This window comes from Desmodus rotundus, chromosome X (assembly GCF_022682495.2).
Source record: "Desmodus rotundus isolate HL8 chromosome X, HLdesRot8A.1, whole genome shotgun sequence".
Taxonomy (NCBI): Eukaryota; Metazoa; Chordata; class Mammalia; order Chiroptera; family Phyllostomidae; genus Desmodus; species Desmodus rotundus.
Window position 1 is genome coordinate 98,845,932 of NC_071400.1, and position 9,063 is coordinate 98,854,994.

General features: G+C 51.3%; 1 long non-coding RNA gene across 1 annotated transcript in view; it reads right to left on the minus strand.

Annotated features, from left to right (window-relative positions):
- Positions 1-9,024, minus strand: part of LOC139440536 (uncharacterized) — a 75,887-nt gene extending 66,863 nt beyond the window's left edge. Inside the window, exons 1-2 of the long non-coding RNA XR_011650787.1 lie at positions 8,113-9,024; positions 4,256-4,335 (exon numbers count right to left, since the gene is read on the minus strand). This is a non-coding gene — a long non-coding RNA (uncharacterized lncRNA). The remainder of the gene's footprint in view (positions 1-4,255; positions 4,336-8,112) is intronic.
- Between the last annotated feature and the right edge of the window lie 39 nt (positions 9,025-9,063).

The following is a 9,063-nucleotide window of genomic DNA, read 5'->3' on the forward strand; positions in this document are numbered from 1 at the left end:
TGTTGCAAGGAGACTTTAAAAAAAAATAGTTCTACACAGGAATACTTGGGACTCAGGCTCCGCGGAAAACAGCACTCCGTTGTAAAAAGTTCAGTACCTCAGGGGGAGTGGAACAGAGGGACTGTACCTTAGACAGAAGAATATTTCATGCAAACACATCAGTGCCAAAACACCGCTATTAAAAAGGGAAGAACGTGCATCGGTATGCCCCCGGTGAGCAACAGTTGCTCTGTGAAGAATGTTTTAGAAGTGTCTGCATGAAGTACTGAGCTTGTCAAGACCGGCAAGGTGGGGAGACAGAATAAATTAGCTCTGGACCCAGCCGTTCAGAACGGAGCCCAGGGCACAGCTAACTGGCGTGTTTAAAACAATGACTACGGCCCTCGCCAGGTGGCTCAGTTGGTTGGAATGTTTTCATGAACATTTAAAGGTTGTGGGTTCGATTCCTACTCAGGGCACATAGCTGGGTAGCAGATTCAAGCTCAGTCCGGTCAGGCAACCAGTTGATGTTTCTGTCCCTCTCTCTCTCCCTCCTCTTCCCTCTCTCTAACATCAAGAACCACATCCTTGGGTGAGGACTAAAAAATTGCTGTGGGCTGACACAATTGATGGCTTGGCGGCCGGGGGTGCGGTCGAAGGTCCGTGTGTGACGGGCTTCCCGGGTGTCTGGGGTTGCCGAGCGGTTCTGGCATGACACGCTGGTTTGCGTTTTATTTGTCTCATAAACAGGCACAAGCCAACAGCAAGATATTTCAGCGATGAGTAATAGGTCGTAACACGGCTAACGGGGTGGATTTATCCTTGCAGAGAAATCCCCACAGTGGTTTGCGAACCTTACAGGCTGTCCAGGCGCAGAGGCGGCCCGCTGGTAAATCGTGTCTGGTCCCGTGACCGCTGCCTAACTGTCCCTCGGTGTCACGCGGCCGTGGTGGTGACGGAGGTTATGATGGGTCGGCAGGGCTGGAATCTAGGGCCATCGGCATTCTCTGGATGGGCGCACGAGGACTCAGCCAGGGGCGCACGCTCCTCTGAACACGCGCAGGGAAGTCAGAAGCTGCCTGGTATGACGCAAGGCGCCCTCCTGTTCGGCACTCTGCCGTGTTGCCTAGACCGTGGCTCAGAAACGGACGCCTCCGGTATGCCAGAAAGTCTCGCTGAGCATCTCATGGGCTCGTTGGGCTCGGCCTCCTCCCATCCTGGAGCTGCAAAGGGCTGTCACAGATGAGACGTTGCAGGGCAGGTCACGGCGGCGCTGGCAGCTCTCTCTCATTTTATCTGCTGTGATGTTCACCCAGGTAATGAGCCAGGAGTTTCTAGGGCTTCTGGAAATCTTTGCCCTTGGTCACCTTGGCTGACCTCATTATCACATTATTCCTGAAAGGGTATCCCCGAAGCTCGGGCCGGTTGCAGGCTGAAAGACATTCCGCACGGTCGGATTAACTGAGAATGAGCTTTGATGAGCACGCTAGAGGAGTAGAGTCATTAAAACGCTGATCGATTTAAGCAAAACCAGATTTGGATAAGCTCTCCCAACCTCTCTCGGTCTTCCCGGCGGGTGCAGCAAGGAGTTGCATCTCTCCAAACGCTGGATCAGTTAAAGAGCCTTATTCACAGGAGATGGCTGGCGGCCGTATTTTGGGTGAGGTTTTCTCTTCAGCCTGAACATCACAGCTCACTGACTGTGTCTTCTCCCAGGACACCATTCCTGATTCGATACTCCAGCGCCTCTTCAGTGTGTGACCTGTGACTGTTTCACTCAAGGGCGTTTGTACGTCCACTGTGTGCTCACTTCTGTGCTAAGTGCCGGGGATGCAAATGTGAGTACAGTGTACTTCCTGCTCTCCAGTCTAGTAGCAGAGAAAGACGCGCAAACAAATAATCACTGTGCGATGGGCTGCGGATCACAGCAAAGGGACGTGCACGGGCACTAGGAACACAGAGGAGGGACGCCCGGCATGTCCTGGAAGGATCAGGAAAAACCCTTCGTAAAGCATCAGCATCCCTTTTCCTTGTCCCCTTTCCTCAGATGGAAATCTGTTGACCAGGTGTCGCCGGAAGCAGCCTAGGTGAACATAGTTACCCGAGTTATCAGAAACGTGTTGGTTCAATCATTAATTTTGCCCAGCCCTGGCTACCATGCCAGCTTCACGACCACACGGCACGCACACCACTGAGAACCAGCCTGCATGCCCGAAGAGCTGACAGTTCCCAAGACACTTTCTCGACATCACCTCCTTTTTCATCTCACGTTGGCCCCAGGACAAAGCCGGGTTGGTTGCTTCCATTGCATCGTCATTAACTTGGCACACGGGAGGAAACCGAGGTGTACAAGCTTGACTAGGTAGTCACAATATCACACCCCGCGCACACGAGACAACTGAGCCCGCGCTGTGATTCCAGGTGGGATGCCGGGTGCCCGGGGCTCAATTCCGCGTGCACCATTCATGAGCGCCATACGCTAGGACGAGCTGCCGAACGTCTTCACGGACTAGCTCTGAGATTAGACCAGTACTGGTACTTCTTCATCGGGCGGTTGTAAGCGCTGCCTGAGAGTTTACACGGCAGGCCTCAGCACTGCGCCCAGTGAATATGAACAATCATCCTTACTCTTGTTACTATGACTCCGGTGCTTCCTCTTCCCCTTCCTTTCACTCCTAGAATCACCGCTATTCCGACCACGACAACTAACACCAATCTCCGCTGTCCGCAGGCGGAGCCAACGGCCCTGCAACCACACCAGCTGAGCTCAACGAAACCCTCCGAGCTCACCTTTCCCTTCTTCCCACACCCTCCAAAAGCAACCTGAAACATGAATAATCCTCAGATAAGGCACTACATGGCATCAGACACCCCAGAATTGTGCCCAGAGTGAACTCTGGCGATCCTTGGCACAGCTAGCCAGCCAGGGAACTCTAGGTGGACACTGAAAGGATTTAAAAGCCGGGGTAACCGGCAGCCTTGGAGACGAGCTGCTGAGCCTCGCGGAGCTCAGTGGGCTGGCAGCAGTGCGGTGCGGTTGTCAGAAGCAGAATCTGCTGTCTCTGCCCAACACCTTCCTACTCTCCAGGCAATCCCGTCCCAGGGGCCCGCTGCACCCTTCTCCATGTGCGTGGGGTCTGGGCTCTTCCTGCCCATCCCCCGCCATCCCCCAACCTTCCTCAAGTACCAGAGTACACAGGTGTGAGGTCTTCCTGGTGAAAGACCAGCAGAGAGCACCTCCCCACGTTTCAAACAGCCCCGGCAAGGGCAGTGGGGGGTCGTGCCCTATTCCACTGAGAAACAATGTAAAAGATATTCCGGGCAACTGTTGTTTCAGAACTCTATTATTTCATGATTTTTTTCTAAGCGATTACTTATTTACGAAGGTCCAAGGCACTATGTAACTGACCGGTCTTTCTTTCTAATGGAGCGCCTGCTGTATGAGGTTTAAGGGGGGAAATGTGATTATGGATTCTGTTCTATTCATGTCATCTGTGTTTTGCAAATTAAATGTGTTATGCCACATTAGCTAAAGATATGAATGTCTCACAAATGCCAGATCTGTAAATTGCAAGAAAAATGAATTAGAATTCTAAAACGCATTCATTTCCAAGGAACGGAATTTTTCGAGGATGTATTTCTCATCCAAAGAGAGAAAAGATATTCTAAATGACCGCATTTCCACTTTCACCATCTAATTTCCAGGTTATTTTAATAACACACATTTTTGTACATACTTAAAAACTTAAAAATAATGAAAAGCTTCATGCTAATGCTAAAACTATTTGAAAATACTAGCTTGATCTAGAAACCTAAAAGTTTTTGACATCAATATTATGGTGCTGAAGGAGAATAACAGAAACAGTTACTATACGACAAATATCACTCTGTGCTCCTTGTATACATTAACTCACTTGACCTCACACCCGTTCTATAATTTAGAATTGTTATCCACAATGTATACTAAGTTCCCAGTATACTAAGTATACAATATATACTATCCACAGTTCCACTAAGGAACTGAGAAACAGAGAGCGTCAGTAACCCGCCCAATGTCACACAGCTGTAACTGGTAGCGCCTGGATTTGAACCGAGAAGTAGAGTGCTGAGTTATGTTAAGTCACTTGCGTTACACTGCCGGTCTAAGAGTATGTGCTAGTATGCAGTGTACCAGAGCATACGCACACTGAGGGCTTTAAATCAGACTGGTTTGACTTGAACGGGTGTATGTGAAGTTGAAAACCCAAACACACATGGTCCTTGTGAAAGTACTCACCCAAAATACTTGAGGCATGTTCAGTGGCTTGGCAGCCCCGCCTCCCTTGCTCGGACGAGCCTCACGTCGCCGAAGAGCCCCTGGAAGCGAGACCACGAATTAGCAGCCACACGAGGAAAGTGGTGTCTGTCTCCCACCGACCTGGTTCCAGACGGGAACCGCCACTGCCGGGGTGTGCAGCAATCATTGTGCCGGACGGCCTGTAGTCAACGATCGATCAATAAACACGCACTGTGCCCCTAGCGTCAGCTGTCCCCTCTGCCACACCGTGGGGCTTGTACAAGTGAGGGGTGACTCCGCTACCCCCTGAGCGAGCAGGTACCCACAGTCTCGCCTGTAGCCTGGAGAAAAAGAACCCACTGACATCATGTGTTTACCACGCGCCTCTCTACGGGGCCCTCCATGAAAGTCGACAAAGCTTTGAGGACAACTCCAAAAGAGCTGGATGCTTTCTCTGAGACTCGGAGCCCCACTGTTCCCCCACGCCGGGAATTCCACTGACGGGTGCTCAGCGTAGGAATCACGTTGTTCAAACCAGGGACCCGACCCCCGGGCCTGCGCTGGGGAGGACCCTCCATCACCCCGTGCACCTTGCCCTGAGGGCCTCCACTCCCATCTGCCCTCCATGGGCAGTGCCCTACCTGCCCTGTTCTCGGCCGTGTGTACGCCCAGGGCCAGTGAGGACGCCCACACGCCCAGCACTGTCAGCGGAGGCTGCTGAATGCGTGCAGCCGTAGAAACGCATCCACAGGTGAGGGAGCCAGGCCGTGAGCTCGCAACAGGGCTGCCGTGTTCTGCCGTGTATAATGCGCACCTACATTTTGGCCCAAACTTTCAGGAGAAAAATATTTTAATTTTTAATTCCATTATGTATGTATGTATGTATTTATGTGTGTATGTATTTATTTTTAGAAACAAAACCAGTTATCGTCTTCCAGGGTACTACTTTGCACATGGATATCGTTCTTGCCTTCTAGACTTATACTTTCCACACATCTGCATAAATAAAAGAACTAAAAGCATTTCTATAGACGTGCAGTATTACCCACGGACAATGTGCATCTTTATTTTTTTCCCTCAAAAGTTTGGGCAAAACAGCACGCATTACACACGGCGAAATGTGGTAGGTTGAAAGCATGGGTTCTGACAGGTGTGCCAGACGCCTCCCTCCACAGACATCCCAGCTCTTCACACCTCTGTACTTGTGGCCCTGAGGCCTGGGGCAGCTCCTGATGTGTACAGTTAGTGGCACTTTCCGACAGCCTGGTCGTTATGCACAACTGGTGGGGAGACGTCACTGGGGCGGTGACGGTGAGCAAGCCTACCAAGTAATCAGACGTCAGTGGCGAACGTGATCTTCCTTCACAGGTGGGCACTACCGCAGGCCGGGGCGATGTCCGTGAGTCAGGCGGCTGTCTGAAACAGGCCGCCCGACGAGGCCCAGCTCTGGAAAGCACGTCCAGGGCCAGAGCTACAGACGCGGTCCCAGAGGAACCACACGTCAACCGCAAGGTCAAAAATGTTCTCGCTGTTCCTCACGCAGGAGACACTGAGGCAGCAGAGGTAGTAAGATACACCGAGAAGTAACTGGGGTCACGGAACAGAAAACCGCACTAAGACCTTCCAGCAAGAAAATAGTGAATCAAAAATGGAGCTCGTCTTAAGATTAAAAAAAAAAAAAAATCAAGTGCCTGTTGAGTCCTTGTCATGTATTAAACACTAAATAAGGTTAATATAGAGTCGGGAAAAATCGGAGGACAAAGGACGAGGGATGTGGTTTATTTATGGGCAGTGAAGACCTTGGTCAGTGAAATGATGCCCTTTCTGATCTTAGCTCCTAATGGGAATTGAGGTTCTGTTTTTACAACGGCCTGCTTTAGGATGGCTTCCGGGAGCGGCGGCGATCGGGAAGGCTCAGCCGACGAATGGAGAAAGGGGAGCTCTGAAATTATTCCACGGGTAACAAGGACAACTGAGGCCCACCTGTACAGGTCAAGGGCATAGCTGTTTCACGCCAAGGTGGACAGGGCGGAGAACACAGACTGTCTTTTCTCCGGGCTTTTAAAAACATGTACCAGTCCGTAACGCATTTGGCACCGCCACCTGCCACCAAGACCTGACCCCTTTTTCTGTGAAAGGTGTTTTGGAAGTATGAAAATTTGGAAAGGGTATCTGTTCTAGCTTTCGAGTGAACAGAATAGGAATGGCAAACACAGCAATTCAGTAACTCGGACCCAAGAAGGGACCACAGAAGATCTTGACCATTTTTCCAGCTCCACGTACAATATTTTATATTTGGAACCGTGCCCACGTTGAATTAAAGTGAGGCTGATAAATCAATGCGGCATTTTAAAATCGTTTCTCTTTAGCGGAGATGACTTAACATTTAGTTTCTACCCCATGTGAGGAAGACCCATAGATCAGCGTACATTCTCAGATGTATGCGTCATACATTACCCTTCTGAAGGATGTTTATTTTTGTTTTCATATACTATCGAGGTGTTTTGTTACGTATATGTGTGCATGTATATATATGTGAGGAGCTTAGGAAGGCGGGGTGGGTGCCCTGAGGGAGGGAGTCCGGGAGGAGCTGAGCTGCATTCGCAGGCTCGGGAAATGCCAGCTCTCCTGGGACCTGGGCCTGACTCTCCCCGACTTCCTCCCTGCGCCCTCTCACCCCCTTCCCTGCCTCCCCCACCCCCCACCTGCCTCCTTCCCCCTCTCTCTCTATGGGCCTTTATTTTCTGCGTGCAGAACAGCTTGTGCTTTGCCCTGAGATGGGAAGGGGCGCAGCCTCTTTCTCTGTGTGGCCAGAGGGCAAGTGCCCCCACAGGACTGCAGTGGAAATCCGTGGTCTGTACGGCGTGCCCCCAGGGGGGTGGCCACGTTCCCCTGCAATCAACCTGCAGGCCTCTGGTGTTTCCAGGTCACAGGAGCAGCACGCAAGGTTGCGAGAGGCGGGCACAGGGAGGGGGCTGAGGGTGTTGCCTCGGAAACGACCGCACATCCCACGGCAGTATGGACGTGTGTTAAGAGGCCACGGTGGGGAAATAAAGTGACACCACCGGGGGAGCAGACTGCGAGAAGGACTACACTCAGCGATTCTGCAATAAGGTCCCGTCCTTGGGGCGGAGGTGTGGCAATGTGGATACGTGAAAACATCTCGTGGGAAGCAGCCGGGAAAAGACAGGAAAAGGGGCACAGAGCCGTGGACACTTGGTCTGATGCCAGGTGCTCTTGCAGCTGCGTCCAGAGCTAAGGGTTCCTCCTCTCCAGCTCAGCGGGCGCACCCACAGCGGCCGCGCCTGGCTTTGCAATTATACATGTTCACGCCCCTCCAGTTATGTCTCTGCTACCTGGCTGCCCACTAGACTGCACCCCGGACGAAGAGGGACTGAATTCTCGTCAATTTTGGATGCCCTGTACCAGCAGAGTGATTGCGAGGCAATGGATACTTCGTAAACGCTTGATAAATGACTACATAAACCAACCACTCCAAAACGAAATTACCAAAGAAAATAAACAAGCAAACGCAAGCAAATAAATTACGGAAAAATGTTCTTATAGGGCAATTAAATTCTTGTATACTTGCATTACAAGAGTAATTCACTTAAATCCAACATCCAAAATAAATATTTATTGATTATGTACTATGCTCCCAGTGTTGTTCTGGCTGCTGGGATTCCAAAGACAAACGTGAATGATTTCAATGTTCTTCCTTACCTTAGGGAGCTGAAGTCTTTAATCAGCTGCATAAAAATACACGGAACAGAAGGGGAAACAAGGAGAGAGTTTAAAAGACTATGGAACTCCTGAAGTTTTGCCATGAGACTTACATTGAACGAGCTCTCACTCACCAGCAAGCGTGGTGGGAACGGGTGACCTTGTCTGACCTCTACGCAGAGGATGCTGCAGTGGCTGGTGTTCGTCCAGGCCGCCCAGTCGCACAAGCTCTGTCTTCTCCGCCAACCCTCCCTCCCGCAGGGCCCGAATGCAGGGCGACATCCCTCTGCCTGCGCCACCCCAGGTTCTGGCGCTGCAGACCTGCCTCTCCTTAAACTCTGGATGCCACGCCACTTTAAACCACACCCCCCAGGAGTTAGACCAAGGGTGCAAACCGTAGGAGGCACAGCAAACCCTGGAGATGCTCTTAAAATGCAGATTCTGCTTCGAATCTGATGGGAGGCCTGGGATTCGTCCTTTGCGATGGGCTCCCTCTGTGGGAAGAACACACTCCACCCATTCGGGGATGAAGGAATGAAACGCTTGTCCTTCTGGCCTTCCCTGATGTACACGTCAAGGTCCCTTCGCCACATTCTACTCTTACTAAAGAGTTCGTAATGCCTTCGGGATCAGCTACGTCAGAGGTCCTTTATGGAAACGAAAAACAAAATCCCTGCAGCCCCCCATTCTGGGCCCTTGCTTGCAGTGCTGTGGGTCAGAGGCCAGGAGGCTGGCACACCAAATAGGGGAGAAAGAAAAAGCCAGAGGTAAAGGCCATTTGGGGAGCGCCCTCTTAAGACAAGAGACAGCCTTGCACTTTCCAGATTCTCTTCTGTAGCTTCAGGGAGAACTCAGTCTGTCCTTTAAAAAAGGGGACCTTCAATCAGGAAGCCTGAGATTCCTGCGGGCTTGCTTATTAGGATCGCCCAGGAAACGCACTGTTTAGGGAGACAAAGAACGGGTCAGAGTCCATTGAACTGGGGCGGGCGCGTCAGCCAGCTTGGCCACCATTTAAAGCTGCATCTAGAGTCTGTCCAGAGCCAGCATGGCCACCGGGTTATGGACCGAGGGGCGCGCTGCTTGCA